This window comes from Pipistrellus kuhlii, unplaced genomic scaffold (assembly GCF_014108245.1).
Source record: "Pipistrellus kuhlii isolate mPipKuh1 unplaced genomic scaffold, mPipKuh1.p scaffold_m20_p_6, whole genome shotgun sequence".
NCBI lineage: Eukaryota > Metazoa > Chordata > Mammalia > Chiroptera > Vespertilionidae > Pipistrellus > Pipistrellus kuhlii.
Window position 1 is genome coordinate 4,321,524 of NW_023425562.1, and position 16,377 is coordinate 4,337,900.

Consider the following 16,377-nt stretch of genomic DNA (forward strand, 5'->3'; position numbering starts at 1 on the left):
TCATCCTGAGAAATAGTCAAGGAAGGGAGCTTGTCTCCCCCTCTGGTTTGGTTCTAGGGCTCCCCCAGAGCCCCCTCCTGTTGCCGTGTGGAAATGGAGTGGGCTGCCCCTGGGGGTGAGTTCTTTGAAGCAGGCAGTGTCCATGCGAGACGACAGTGCCCAGCGGGACCTCTCTGAGGAACCTCACCTTCTGGGGTTCTCCGTGCCTGGGGCTCTCATCCAGGGGAGACCAGGTGCACCCAGGAGCCTCCTGCTTGTGGGAGGGGATGCCCTTGGCTCTTGGCCTTGCCCGTGCTTTGGGGTCCAGGGGCTCTCTCTTTGTGGCAGGCTGAGCTTAATATTCCAGAGCTATGTTATGGAGGCCATTGTACACTTGAAACCCAGTGTGTGCACGTGTGTGTGTGTGTGTGTGTTGGAGGGAACACTGTTGGAGGAAACAGCCACTGGTGCCTGACAGTGGGTGAAGCTGCATTTCTGTGAAGTCTACCGAGATGCCACGGACAGCAGGGGAGAGCGAGGGGGTCCTCCATTCCTCTTAGAATCTGCTCGCCTTTGAGGAGACCAGCAAGATGCTCAGGGGGCCTTCCATGGGGTGCCTGCTCAGCCTTTGCCTCCTCCTTCCGCTCTTTTGGACCTTCTAGTAGGAGTCAGCCAACTAGTGAGATAGGAAATATTCTGGACTGTAGCTCACACAGGCTCTGTCACAACTAGTCAACTCTGCTGTTGTCGCCAAAACTAGTTACAGACAATATGAAAATAATTGGGCATGGCTGTGTTTCAATAAAACTTTATTTACAAAAACAGGCAGAAGGCCAGATTTAGCCCAGGGGGGTCAGTTTGCGGATCCATGCTCTGGGGAATGGAAACTGGGCTCTTGGGGTCCGGAGACCTCAGTCCCAGTCCTTGTATTGCCCCTCACTCACATGTCACCCTGACATGCTGCTTCAACCTACTGGGCCTCAGTGTCCTCTCTTCCTCAGGGAGAGGCTGGACTAGATCTCTAACAAGCGGCTGCAGGAGGGTTTGGGGGTGACATTCTGGGGACCCTGAGTGGATCTTGGCAGAAGGCCAGGAGACGGGCCTGAAAGAGGATTGTTATCTGAGCGTTGGCCTTGGTTCCAGAATGTGGTGTCAATTCTCACCGCCAAACACTGGAGTGACTTGAGCAGAAAATGACTGGGAGGAGCAGGGAAATCCGCGGCGGGCTGCTGAGGGCCTGCGGGAGGCCATGGGGACATGTCTTCAAGTAAACTTAGGAGCCTTTGCGGGCGGAATGAAAAAAGCCTACAGCTAGAGGGAATTCAGAAGCAGCTACAGATGCAGACGTTCCCTGAGCTGCCTCATGAATTTTAACTCTGGAAACTAATTAATTAACTAGTTTTATTAAGAAGACAATGAGATTGAGCACAGATTGGCGGAGGCACAAAGAATAAATGAAAAGTATCACCAGGGGCAAGGTATGGAGGTGTGCAGAGTGGTGTGTGTGTGTGTGTGTGTGTGTGCGCGCGCCTGTGCCTGTGTGTGTATGTATAGTACCCAGTTGGTGTATGTTAATACTTTCATTAACCCACCTGAAGTGGGGGTGGGCAGCACATGAATGGAATCAGACTGCTGAGAATTCAGGACGTGTGGGAGCTCCAGGAATAGCGGATATTTCCGAAGAGGGCCGGAAATGGGAAAAAGAAAGGAAAACACGATTGAGTCACTTTTCAGCTGTAAGCACCTACGATGCATCAAGCCCTCTTTTGGGCCCTGGGGACACAGTATGGAAGAAGGCAAAAGCCTTGTCTTCGTGATCTCCACCTTACAGGGGAGGGAATGACCACGGAGGTGGAGATGACCTAATAGTGGATCACCAGAAGGTTGAAGACAGACAGGGAACTGGAATGTAGGCCAAGCTACCGCAGGAGGAACCATCACATTGCGAACTCTGCTCACTGTTAATTACTCGTGCCAAAGTCAGGCTGAACCACTCAGGTGAGCCAAAGCCGTAGGTGATTAAATAGCAAATAATTTATATTTGGTGTTGAAGAGCCAAAGAGCAAAACCCCTGACACCCAGAATCTTTGGAGCATGAGTAGAGCTGAATAGTAGAGTTTTCCACTTGGATTTAAGCACCACCAAGATTATTTTAAAAAAGTTAGTTTAAATATTTGCCTGGCAAGGAAAATACCAGTCTCTGTTTAGAGAGGAGTCTTTTTGAAACTTATTCCCTGTGATTCTGCCTTCTGACATGGGAAATCAAATGGACTTTAGGTGACTAAGAGGAGTATCAATAAACACAACATATATATCTATGAACTTGCTTTAGCTATGAAGGATCTTTGCCCCTCTATCAAAAGCTCCATCATTTTCAGACTTTTTGAGATTTTGTATTCATTTTGAAAAGTCTTTTTGTTTCTTTTCTTGTCCATATGGTGTCTTTCTAAAGCAATCTCTTTCTTCTTTATTAGCTTTTCTTTTATTTGTTTACATTGAATAGTATGTATATATTCATGTGGAAAACTACTGATGGGAGAAGAGAATTGTTATCCAGAGACCATTGATGTGAATATTTGGACTCCCATCTTCCTTGAGCTTTTCTGTCTCTCTCTTATATCACACGGAAGTTCCAGTATACATAGTACCTGGCGATCTGTTCTTTCCCCCCACCTAATGTATCAGAAACGTGTTTCTGAAGTATTTCTTTATGTGTGTGCATGTGTTTTTGCAAAAATATTTCATTGGAAGTGTTGAAACGTATATTAAAGCACAGGGACTAGACTGATACCACCAGGCACTCACTTCCCTGCTCCCACAGTTGTCCTGTTTTGCCAATCTAGTAATTCCACCTCCCACCCACTCCCCACCATTTTTTTTTTGGGACCATTTTAAAACAAAACCTCAGCCATCTCTCCCTTGCAAATTCTTCAGAAGATGGAGCTAACACAGTGGTCCTCTACTAGGAGTCATTTGCCCTCCAGGGGACATGGATAGTTTTGGATTTCACAGCCAGGGCTGATGTGGTTGCTACCGGCATCTTGCAGAGAGATGCTGCTGTATCTCCTGTAGTGCACAGGATAGCCCCCCAAACCAAGAATTACATGGCCCAGAAGAGCAACAGTGCCAAGGCTAAGAAACCCTGGTCTTACAGATTGGGGCTTAAAAAGTATATGCATAATTCTATCACCCCATTCAATAACACCGATGACAATTTTCCAATACCACTAACATCTCTTTAACTTCTCACTTGAAAAAATAGGTAGCTAGTTGGAATCAGGACTTTTAAGTTCCTTTGGTATTGACAGTTGCCATTCCCCTCTCCCTCGTGGCATTTCTTTGTTGAAGACTCCGGGTCTTTTTTTCCTGTAGATTTCCCCATACTCTGGATTTGGCTGACTGCACGTTTATGATGTTCTGGATCCTGTTCCTCCATGGCCCCATTTCCTATCAACTGAACTTAAGATTGGTCAGCGAGTTTAGGTGTTGTCAATCTGGTTTAGTCATAAACTTCCTGGTCAACCTTTTGTCTAACACATTGATTTTCTTTTTCTTAAATTTTATTTTATTATTTATTTAATTATTTATTTTTAGATTTTTAAATTTATTTTTAAGTTTTTCCCCTTTTAATTGTATTTGTTGGGTGATATTGTTTAACAAAATTATCTACAGCACATCATCTGTACACTGTACACTGTATTGTGTGTTCACCACCCCAAGTCACGTTTCTGCCCATCACCATTTATCCTCCCATGCCCTCCTCTACCTCCCTTTCCCGCCCCTAACCCCCGACATCAGCATACTGTTGTCTGCGTCCATGAGTTTTGTTCTCTTTCCCCCCCGCTCCCCCCTCCGTTTTCCCTCAATCCTCCCCCACCCCCATTACCCAACCCTGACAGCTGTCAGCCTGCTCTCTATGAGTCTGTCTCTATTTTGCTTGTTAGTTTATTTTGTTCATTAGATTCCACATATAATACCTTGGTTTCCAAAGTGTGGTCGCACAATGAGCAGCATCAACACCATCCGGGAACTTGTGAGAAATGCTAATTCTGTGTCCCACCCGACATGGACTGCACCAGAAACTCTGGGGGGAGACCCAGCGATTTGTTTCTCTAAGTTCTCCAGCCGTATTTGAGTTCTCCAGAGGATTGAAACAGATACATATATTTGTGTCCACATATCTGTCTGTCTATCTATCTATCTATCTGTCTGTCTGTCTGTCTGTCTAGATATGGACAGATTGGCTTAAGATAAGGAATTGATTTACGAGATTAGGGAGGCTGACAAATTCTAATCTGCCGAGTAGGTTGGCGGGCCTGAAACCCGGTGAGAGCTGTTGCCACAATCCTAGTCTAAGAGCTGATGTGGCAGATGAAGTCAGAAGACATGCTATAGAAACAGAAAGAGCAGACAATACAGAACTCATCTTGCTTGGGCGGGAGGTCAGCCTTTTGCTCAATGCAGTCTCTCAACTGATTGGATTAGGCCCACCCACATTCTGGAGGCAATCTGCTATACTCATCTACTGATTTATGTTAGCCATCTCCAAAAATTCCCTCGCTGAAACACCCAGAGTGACGTTTGATCAAATATCTGAGCACCCTGTGGCCAATCAAAGCTGATGCATAAAATTAACCATCCCACCCAGTGATTCTGACGCACGCTAGAGTTTGAGAACCACGGCTGGAGTGGCTTTAACAGCCATTGACGGGCACTTTCTAGATTACCTCTTTCATTAGGTATTGCAAAATGGTGAATTTCCAATTCTTTTGTTCCTGTTGCACTTATTAACTGTAACTTTTGTATGAAGAATTCTTCCTCATTAAGTCTTTACTTACCCTGAAATATGATCTTTATGGGAAAGTCAAGATAAATGTTGTGATTTATTTTCTTTATTATTATTATTTTTTTACTGAGGCATAATTTATATCTGATAACATGCACAAATCTTAAACTGTGCAGCTCAATGGATTTTATATATGTACACACCCATACAGCCATCAGCCAGGCTAAGAGATAGGACATTCCCAGGCCCCTTTGCTCCCTTTCCAGTCAAGGTCCCTTCTCTAGGGCAAACAGTTGTATTTAAGCTGTATTTATGCCATTTCTCTCAGCACAGTTGTTTTATATAATCAAAATAGTCATTTGTTTGTTTTTCACAGCTTTTGTACTTGCTTTCATGTTATGAACTGTATTTTCCAACTCAGGACAATAAAATATCTCTCCCTCTCTCTATATATTTGCTGTTGTTGTTAATCCTTACCCAAGGATATGTTCTCATTGATTTTTAGAGAAAGTGGAAGGAAAAGGAGAGACACAGAGAAAGAAACATTGATGTAAGAGATACTTTGATTGGTTGCCTCCTGCACATGCCCCAACCAGGGCTGGAGATGGAGCCTATAACCGAAGTATATGCCCCAGTCGGGAATCAAACCCGGGATCCTTTGGTCCAGAGACCGATGCTCTATCCACTGAGCTAAACTGACCAGAGCTAATGTATATATCTTGATCCAAGTTTTCTAAAAGACTAGCTAGTTGTCCTAACACCGTTTGTTGAATCCTCCCTATCCCCAACTGATTTTAAATGTCTTTTTAAAATCTTATAGTAAATTTCCATGTACACTTGCATCTATGTCTAGATGTTCTGTTGCATTTCTATTGTCTGTTCTGTACGAAAGCATTATAATATGTTTTACTATCTGGCAGATCAAGTCACCCCAAATCCTTGAAGTAATTACATTTTCTGAATTTTTTTTCCTGACTATTCTTGCTGAGTTCATTCTTCCAGATGAATTTTGGAAACATGTTGTCAAGGTTCATGAATTGTGAGTTTTGATTGGAATTACCTCTACAATTGAGAATTACAAAGTGTCTGGGAACAACACATTCCGTGGATTCGGTAGTTCCTTTTTGACCTCTAATATAATTCTCTAGGGTTTTGTAATGTTTTTGTAAAATTCATTCCTAAATATTGATATTGTTTATTTGTATTCTTTGGGGAATATAGTTTTCCATTTAAAAAATATAGTAATTCTTGGTATAAGAAGATATTGATTATTTAAAATGTTTTAAAATTTAGTTCCTTTACCGATATCTCTTACTTTTTTCTATTCATTTTTCAATGGATTCTTTTGGATTTCCCAAGTATACAGTCAGCTATAAATAAAGATGATTTTGCTGTTTCTTTTCCAATAGATTCTACTTTTTGCATTGAATAACACATAACACTTACAGTACCATGTTAAGTAACAATAGTGATAATGAGCATTTTTGCCTTCTTTCTTTCTCGAATGGGAACACTTCCAGGGGTTTGTTCTGAAGTACTTTGCTGAATATTTTGTGGGGTGGTGGTGATGTGTGAATTTTTTTATCGAGTTAATAAGCAAGAATTCTATTTTAATTTATCAAGGTTCTTTTATTTTTCATTAGCTCAGGCGTAAGCGAGGAATTTGATTAAATGTTTCTTGGTGTCTACTGAGTTAAAATATATGCTTTTAAATATATTAACATGGTGATTATTTTTAATAGGCTCTGTTCTGGGGATGAGCTCTATTAGGACATGATGTGTTATTTTTAAAAATGCTTTTCTGGTTTCTATTTGCTAAGTGCTTAATTAGGATTTTTGTTTATGTTCATTAGATTGATTTCAAGTCCTTTTTTTCCTGGTCTTTGCCAAAATCTGTTATTGGTATTCTAGCTTTAACAAATACAAGCTTGACTAAATAAATCATTTTTGAATCCATCTAGGCCTAAATGTTTCTTTGAGGGCTAATTCTTTGACAAAGACAGGGGATCTTTTTATTTTAAATAGGAAGTGAATCAGTTTTAAAGAAAATTTATATGTGGTGAAGGGAGATGGTTTTATTTCCTGTCAACTTATTGTAGTTTTCAAAATTATTATAGGAACAATGCATAATCATTACAGAACAATGTGAAAGTTCCAGAAAGTGAAAGGAATATAAAAGTCATTTTACTGACATCTACAACTTATTGGTGAAAAGCAGGGCTGGCTGGGAACAAGCATATGGCAATGGAAGTGGGGATAGAGGTGTTATTGCCAATTTTGGCATAGATAAGGTAAAAAGCACGATGAACAGATTTCTGAAATTTTCTTCTGGATCCTATAGTAGATTGTTTTCAGAGGTGTGTGCCTCCAAAGTCTCTTGATGCTGTTTGCTGTTCTTGTTTTGCAGTATGTGAAAGTTAAGTTCTGTGTCCTTCCCCCTCTCCCCCTCTCTTTACTCTCCCATGAGCAGGATGCGATCTGTTCAGAAGCCATGTTTGTTGAGAAGCAGGAAGGGGCATCTGCATTATTCATGTGTGGCAGCTGAGCATTCTTTTCCTTCTCATGGCTGTTGGATAGGTCCATGGGTTTGGCTTTAAAAAATTCCTTTTGCATTGGTATCAGGCTTAAAAAATTTCCTGCTCCTATGTGACATTCTTTAATCCAGGGGTGAGGGTAGGGGAGAAGACAATATATTCCAGTGTTTTCCACTTTCCTCCAATATCTGTCTAGTTTTCTGGCATTCACACTGGATAAATGAGATAAAACCCTTGGCAACCTGTAAACCCATGTGGCTCAGTTTCTGAGATTATAGAGATCATTAAAAGGACATTTAATTATTTGCTCACATCTATTAAAGGCTATTTACTAATGAGAACTCAAATACATATTTCCCAACTTTCTCTTCTCCTGCCCTTGTCCCACTTGTAAAGTCTTTGTAACACAGATCAGCTTCGTTTTTTGGCCTGAATTCTTTCCTTTTGTCTCCCGCCTCTCTATTTCTATCTCCTGTCTGTGTTCTCTTGATCCTGTATCACACAATCTCTAAAAAAAGAACTCTTTGGGGTGGGGAAGGGGAAGTGGAAGTAGAGGAGTAGCTAAGCAGCTAAAGGCAGCTCTCTGCTGGTAAGGAGAAGGGGGAAGTTGGCAAAGAATCCACCCCTATTTCCGATTAGAGTAGAAAGATTATGGATTATAGCTTTGTAGGGCTGATGGTCAGAAAACAGGACTATATACACACAAAAACCTATAGTACTATGTGTATCCTATATAATAAAGAGGTAATATGCAAATTGACCATTACTCCAACACACAAGATGGTCACTCCCATCTGGACACAAGATGGCTGCCACAAAATGGCCAGCAGGGGAAGGCAGTTGTGGGTGACCAGGCCAGCAGGGGAAGAAAGTTGGGAGGGATCAGGCCTGCGAGGGAGGGCAATTGGGGGCGACCAGGCTTGCAGGGGAGGGCAGCTGAGGAGGTGGGATCAGGCCAGCAGGGGAGAGCAGTTAAGGGTGACCAAGCCAGCAGGGGAGGGCAGTTAGGGGTGACCAGGCCTGCAGGGGAGGACAGTGGGGGCAATTGGGCCAGCAGGGGAGCAGTTAGGTGTTGGTTAGGCTGGCAGGGGAATGGTTAGGGGGTGATCAGGCTAGCAGGCAGAAGAGGTTAGGGGCAATTAGGCAGTTGGGAGCCAGCAGCCCTGGATTGGTAGAGGGATGTCTGACTGCCCATTTGGGAGTCGGTTATCCCTCGAGGGGTCCCAGATTGGAGAGGGTGTAGGCTGGGCTGAGGGCCACTCCCCCTCCCATGCACGAATTTTGTGCACTGGGCCTCTAGTGCATTGTTTCCCAACCTTCTCTCATGATGAGAATCACCTGGTGGAGTTGTTAAAACACAGATTCCTGAATCCCAACTAAGAAGTGCTAAACTAGAATTTTTGAGAACATATAGGTAAAATTGCATACCTAACTTAGTGCTCTGTATATAAAATCTGTCTTAGAGCACTAGTTAAGTATACAATTTTACCTATATGTTCCCAAAAATTCTAGTTTAGCACTTCTTAGTTGGGATTCAGGAATCTGTGTTTTAACAACTCCACCAGGTGATTCTCATCATGAGAGAAGGTTGGGAAACACTGCTCTAGTGTATATATAAACATACATATTTATATATAGCTACACTTTTAAAATATGTACTTAAAGTTGTGATGAAGGGGAGTTTATCCTCATATATTATGACATGCATAGTTTAAGAATGCACTGGGTTCCTGTCCTAGGCTTACAGCCTGGATTTGTGGGGTAAAGATACAGACCACTTCCTAATTTTGAAACTCTTAGCCCAGCCAGGTCTGAATTGCAGACAGAGTGGGTGTATGGATGGTAGCCTACAATCTTATTTTTGTTTTTCCTTCAAGAAAGCTGGAGGCTAGTGGAGCCAAGGGCTAGACACTCCTGTGGTCTCTCAGGGGCAGTGGTAGGAATGGGAGCCTGGTGAGTCCTACACCCCTTTGCCAGCTCCTTGCTATTGGTCTCCTCTTTCTGATGGACTCTTCTCCTTAGGTGCCATATTCAGTGCGGACGATGTTCTGCCTCCTGACCTTTCCACCTGACTATTTTGGGGTCCAGTAGTGTTCGTGTTGGGAGAGGCTAGAAAGAATGGGCTGATGACCATAAGATTGTCAACTTCCTGGTTTGTTATAGAAGCTTGAGGCTTTAAAAACTCTGCCTGTTGTCGTCTGAAATAGGGTAGATAAAGCCATGGTCCTATTAATACAAGACTTAATGCAGATCAGTCAACAGTTGGTCATTTCTCCCTCTTCCCTTATTAAAGTTCTCTGACCCCTTTTTAATCTCTTTGTCCTTCTTTATGGCTGCCATGAAAGTGACCAATTGCATACATCTTTGTTGATCCAATGGAAGGCCTCAGGCTTTCTTCATCTGCCTCTGCTCTGATGACTGGATACAGACTTGCTCTGGTTTTCATCATTTGTAGAGGAGGCATTTTATCCTCTTCATCCATCTAGCTAACATTGTCTTCCCAGGCTCAGTGCTCAGAGGAACAGTGTTTATGCCAACCACTACTGCAGAAAGAGTGCAGCCCTTCCTCAGCTCATAGTGTTCCACAGCAGTTGTCAGCACGGAAGATCTAGCAACATCTTGAAATATTCAGATTTGCACCCGTGGGAAGAAAGTTGGGAAAATCAATCCATCAGAGTGAGATTCATCAAAGCCAAGCGAGAGGTGGAGGTTAACCTGAGTCTGGCATATACAGAGCCTGCTCTCCTGCCATCAGGGTCCCAGGCCCTTCAGTCTCAGACACAGTACCCACCCATAGGGACCTTCTCTTTGGAATGCCAAGCTGGAGGACATGACCATGGCACTCCCACCTTGGATGCTTTAACCCAGAGGTGAGGAATGCCTGGTCTTGCCAAGGCATTAGGGGTGAGTTAATTAATAAATGTTTGACCAAATATTGCAAGCTAATTTTTAAGTTGATAATTTTGTATGGCCCTTGAATGATGTTATGAAGTGGCCCTTGGCAGAAAAAAGGTTCCCCCTCCTGCTTTAACCTCTTTCTGGACCTACATTGGCCACGTAACACTAAGGAAGCACCTTGTGTAATGGCCTGGGCTTGCTTTTGCATCAGCCCTACTGGATGATGCTTGTGGCTGCAGTCACGTGGCTATGGGCTGGCCAAGGGGCCACCTAGGAATGACGTGCCCTCCAGGCTTTTATTTTGTTATTTTTCTGGCTTTTACGAATGCCAGGAGGTGCATTAGGGTGTAGATGGGTCCTGGCTGTGTTTTGTGATTAGCCTTTCTTTTTTTCACCCCAAGCTTTAAGGAGGAATCCCAAGGAGGGAGAAATAGCTCACAACTGTAAGTACTGCTGGCCCACCAACCTTTCACCCTTGCCCTAGTTCATTCATTTCCTGTGGCAGTGAAGAGAAGGAATGAAAATCATCACATGAGGTCTGTTTCTTGTTCGTGCAGAATCTGGGGCAGATGCTGCTGGTTGGGTGGCCCTCAGGTTAGCCCTCGAGCCCCTCCTCTCAGTGATGACTGGGCCCCAGCTCAGAAGCTGCACTCCGTGGAGTTGTTGTTTTTTTTGTTTTTTGTTTTTTTTTGACTGATATGCAATCACTTCCATTTATTTCTGAACATAATATACTTCTTAGATCCATGGATGACATGTCATAACCATGTTTAAATATTCATAGAATATTTTATTTTTGTAAAGATAGGCTCTAAAAATTATAAAGCCAGATAGATTAATAATAACCACTTATCAAAATTAGATTAAAAAGATCACAAAGAAAGGTACCTAGAATACCAGCAAGCATCCCAACATTTACATGCATAGGCGTTGCCTGTGGTTTTAGCACAGAGAAACAATCCACATTTTATTCTTTCACTACTGACATGATGTAACTTTGGTACATTTCTTCTACTATAACAATTCTAGTTTTCTTAAGTACTCTCTTCCCCCCCCCCCCCCGACTTTCCTGAAATAAAATACCATTTTTCTAACCTTCAAATTAAAATGTTATCCTCATAAATATATGTACCAGGTTGGTGTATTTACATACTGTACATGCTTTCCATTTTCAGACCGAGCAAAGACATGCAATGGCATTATTAAAGAAAAAAGACAACCCAACCTAATATCAAGAGAAAGTGTGACCTTCCATTCAGTGTTTGGTACAGAAAACATTGATTTGGACATATCTGTTTTTTAAAGCCTCACCTGAGGATGTGTGTGTGTTTTTAATTGTATTTTTTAAAGGAGAAAAAGGGAGAGAGAGAGAGAGAGAGAGAGAGAGAGAGAGAGACAGACAGAGAGACAGACAAACACATCAGCTGTCTCCCATACGTGCCCTGACTAGGGATAGAACCTACACACTAGGTATGTGGACCTGACCAACAGAGTCACAGGGCCAGAGCTCATTTTTAAAAAAATTGAATTTATTGGAGTGACATTGATTTGCAAAACCATACAGGTTTCAAGTGTAGAAGTCAATAAAACATCATTTGGATGTGCGGGTAATCTGGCTGTGACATCTGTCACTCCATTGATTGCCAGGGTTGATTCGGCCAATCTGACTTGCAGGTGGGTGTCTCCTTCCTCCCTCAGCGATCCACGTGGGTCCCTCCCAAAGCTGGGTGCTAGATTGAAGAGTATGACTTCCTCCCAGGGTAAAGGAGTAGTTGTGTTCTCCTGCTAGAGTCTCCGAGCAAGATCTCAATAAAACACCCACTGTGGTCCAAGAACATTCAAATAACAAACCCAGAAGAAGCATATGTTAACGATTGGTCTTCAAACATTATAGCCAGTGAGCCCAGTCTTGCCTATGATCTCGCTGACATAAAAGCGCATCCACAACTCTATGGCCACCAAACCTTTCAACAGAGCTTCCTTAACTGTGAGCTGTTTGAAGCGACCAGTTTGAGCATTCTGACTGGTTTTTTTTTCATGAGCTCTGAATAGCTGCAGGGATCTTAGCAAGGGTACAGCTCAACCTTGGTATAGTGCCGTAACATGGCCAAGCCAGGCTTCGTGTAAGTCACAGCAGTGTGTTTTCACTGCCTGGAACTTCTCCTCGAGGTCACAGACAAATTGGGCCATGGCTCTAGGACAGAAAGCCTGTCACCTCAAATAGCCAGTTGAATATCCCTCCCCGCCTTCCGTAAGGATTCACCAAAGGGGGTTTATTTACCACTAGTAAGCACCATGGATGTGCATAGTGTTCCTACTTCTCCAGTTGCTGCTGTTACTATTACGAGGTGCTTGCTTCCTACTGAGAGTGGGGAATTGGGGATGGAAATCGAGGGATTGGTGTCATTCTTAGAACAAAAGTTTCCTGTTTAAATAACATGGTGATTCTAAAATCCGAGCTCTGACTTTTGTAACATCTTTCCATATGGTAGGGATGCACTGGCATTCCTATTGCAAAGGGATGGCCTATGAAGATGAGAGCATTCAGGTGAAATCTTCTTTCTGGTGTGAACTCTTCCATGGGAGATTGTAAAGAGCAGTGGTCGGCAAACTCATTAGTCAACAGAGCCCAATATCAACAGCACGACAATTGAAATTTCTTTTGCGAGCCAACATTTTTAAACGTAAACTTCTTCTAATGCCACTTCTTCAAAATAGACTTGCCCAGGCCATGGTATTTTGAGGAAGAGCCACACTCAAAGGACCAAAGAGCCGCATGTGGCTCGCGAGCCGGTTTGTCGACCATGGGTATAGAGCAATACAGGGATGGTGTTGTGAGGCATGACTGTATCAGTGGGCAGGCCTGTTTTATATAAAATAAAATACTCTTTTCATCATAGTTGCCCAGATTCTACCAAATCACCAGCTACTTTCATTTCATCTTCAAGGAACACATAAATACTGTCTAAGTACACAGTATTCAGTTGTTTAAATCCATTTTGACAAACTTTCTCCCAAATGCCCTTCATTTTAAAAATCAATTACCTTATCCAGCATGCCTCCCTAATCTATTTCATTAAGTTACCATCTTTCTATGGCTTTCCTTTCTGCAACATAATTTGCTCTTAATAATTAATATAAAAGAATTCAAAATGCAATCACTGAGCTCAGTTAAAAGCTCTCTAATCAATTACCAGGAACTGTGGGTTTGTGACAGACTCTCCAAGGCCCCAGTACCCCTTTACCAAGCTCAGGTCCAAAAGAAGCATGTATAATGCATTCTCCAATAGTTGGCCAGTCCTATGAAGACAAAGAATGGGTTTCAAATGAACAGTGATGAACACAATTGCTTTAAGGTTTTTTCAGAGTGAAAATAATGCCAACAGTTATCACCAGAAATTAAGAGGTGCATATGGGCCTAACCAATGGACACAGACAACAGGGAGGTGAGGGCATGAGTTGGGGAGATGGGGAGGTAATGAGGGAATAAGTACACATATGTAACATCTTAATCAATAAAGAAATTTAAAAAATTAAGAATAAATAAAAGATTTTTCGCTCAAGTACAGAGGTAAGCATGGTGGATAGCTACACAGTACTGATAGTCCATTCTAGTGACAGAGCATTCTTTAATCTTGGCCTGATTTTCTGAGTTATAGCATCTGTTACATGCATAGTGGAAGGGGAAACATATTCATAAGAATTTCTGTGCTGTAGTCAGGGATAAATGAGGTCAGAGTAGCAGGAGTAAGTTTGGCCATTCGGTCCACCCATTCATTGTGGGAGGTAAAGAGGGCAGAATTTGGCATCAAGTAGAGCTGAATTAAAATCCCAAATCTAAGTTAGTTTCTGATTTTGAGCAAGTTACCTCCCTTCTTTGAACCTTTATCTATAATTCATATATATATATATATATATATATACACACACACACATATATATAACACATATATACATATATATTACATATATTACATATATGTTGCATACACATATATATTACATATATATATAATACTTGCAAGTTTGTTTCTCTTCATAGCATGTATGACCTAATACACTGCATTAGCTCATGAATTTCAAATCTTTATTTCTAAAAGTCGGTAGATATTGAGCCCAGTTTGGCTATTTATTGTTCATTGCACCTTATTCTCATCTGCAGGAGGGCAGGTATCTTTGTTTCTTACACTGATGCAGCATGGTGCCTGGCACGTAGTAGGCACTTGATAACTATCTGTTGGGTAGGTGAATGCATGAATGATTACCTCTGTTACCCACACACTGTTGGCATTTCTTTGAGTTGGTCTGTGAGGTTTTCCTTCCAGGTGATTTATCTTCTCAATGATGTTTTGTGTGAGCGCTCATTAAGTCTAGTCTCGGCACAGCCTGACTGATGAGTGCACTGAGGTCCAAATGCATGGCTGGGGGAAGCTAGCCTGGGATTAATCCCTGGCCTTGCTTACTCCTCCGGAGAGCCAAAGCCAGTATAGAGATGCTGCCAGATTGTTGGGTGTGCAGAATCTAATTTATAGTTGTCCAGGGTCTCCTGAGGAGAAGGTGCATTTATATCGTTATTAAACAGTAATTGATTACAAAGCCCGGTTGTGAAATTTACAATTATTGAATTACTCTGTGCTAGCTCATAAATTTCATTGGTTAATAAAATTATATAGGTGTCAGGTGTACAATTCTATAACACATCATCTGTATGCTGTATTGTGTGTTCACCACCCCATGTCAAGTCTCCTTCCATCACCATTTATTCCCTTTTACCCTGGTCATCACCATGCTGTTTGTTGTCTGTGTCTATGAGTTTCTTTTCTTTCTTTCTTTTTATTGCTTAAATTCTTCACCTTTTTCATCCAGGCCCCTCTACCCCTGCTCCCCTCGGACAACTGTCAGTCTCTTCTCTGTATCTATGAGTCTGTGTTTATTTTGTTTGCTAGTTTATTATGTTCATTAGATTCCACATATAAGTGAAATCATATGGTACTTGTCTTTCTCTGACTGGCTTACTTCACTTAGCATATTATCCTTCAGGTCCATCCATGCTCTTGCAAAAAGTAAGAGTTCCTTCTTTTTTATGACCGAGTAGTATTCTGTTGTGTAGATGTATCACAGTTTGTTTTTTTTTTAATTCCATTTATCTACTGATGGGCTGCTTCCAAAAATTGGCTATTGTAAATAATAATGCTGCAATGCACATAGGGGTGCATACACTCTTTTTAATTAGTGTTTCTAATTCCTTTGGATATATTCTCAGAAGTGGAATCACTGGGTCATAAGGCAGTTCCACCTTTATTATTTTTTAGATAACTCTACACTGATTTCCACAATGGCTGCACTAGTCTGCATTCCCATTTCTCCACAACTTTGCCAACACTTGTTGTTTGTGGACTTATTGATGGTAGCCATTCTGGCAGGTGATAGTCAATGGACGTATGGAAAGATGCTCAGCATCACTAATCATCAGAGAAATGCAAATTAAAACCAGGAATGGGGGGGGGGGAACTGCAGGGAACCCGGAGAGTGGGCTTGCAAATCTCCTGTGAGGCGTAGGTGCCAGTCAGGCTCATGGAAGGTGAGGGGAGTGGCCCACTCCAAGTCACACCACTCAGTGACACCCCCCTGAGTCTGCCCAGATCTCTGCACCCCAGCTCAGGCAGCTGACTCTCCATCAGGGTATGAGATCCACAGGGTGGGGTGACAGGGAGCCAAGGCTGGGGGGTGTGTTATTGCATTCCCCCAGGCTCATACTGTGTGGAGCGGTGCTCCACCCAAGAGAGATGGTATCTGCAATATGGGAGCATGGCCAGCACAGGGGTCCTGGCACTGCACTTTCAGTCTCTCCCCAGGGCCACACACCCCAGTGTCTCCTCACATGGCTAGTTCATTTTGTGCTCCCTCCCTCCCCCGTGGCCCAGGGTGAGTGGCTGTGAAGGAGATTTTGTGTTGGTCCTTTAAGAGGGCACTTGTGTCTCTAGCTCACTCCTGTCTCTGCCTGGCAGACAGAATCCCCACAGAATTTCACAGCCAGATTATGGGGGTGCCTCTTCCGGCTCTGGTGCTCTGGGCTGAGGAGCCTGTCTTGGGGTTGAAACCATGGGCTTCTCAGGGGACCCCCTGCAGCTTAGATATCCCTCCTGAGTCTCAGCCACCACCTGTGGGAGCAGGGCCCGC

At 42.8% G+C, this 16,377-nt stretch overlaps 1 protein-coding gene and 1 pseudogene across 12 annotated transcripts in view; one reads left to right on the top strand and one right to left on the bottom strand.

The window, feature by feature from the left end:
* Nucleotides 1-16,377, top strand: part of PTPRT (protein tyrosine phosphatase receptor type T) — an 845,125-nt gene that overhangs the window by 42,897 nt on the left and 785,851 nt on the right. The gene's annotated exons all lie outside the window — the stretch shown is intronic.
* LOC118707963 lies at nt 12,028-12,387 on the bottom strand (annotated as a pseudogene).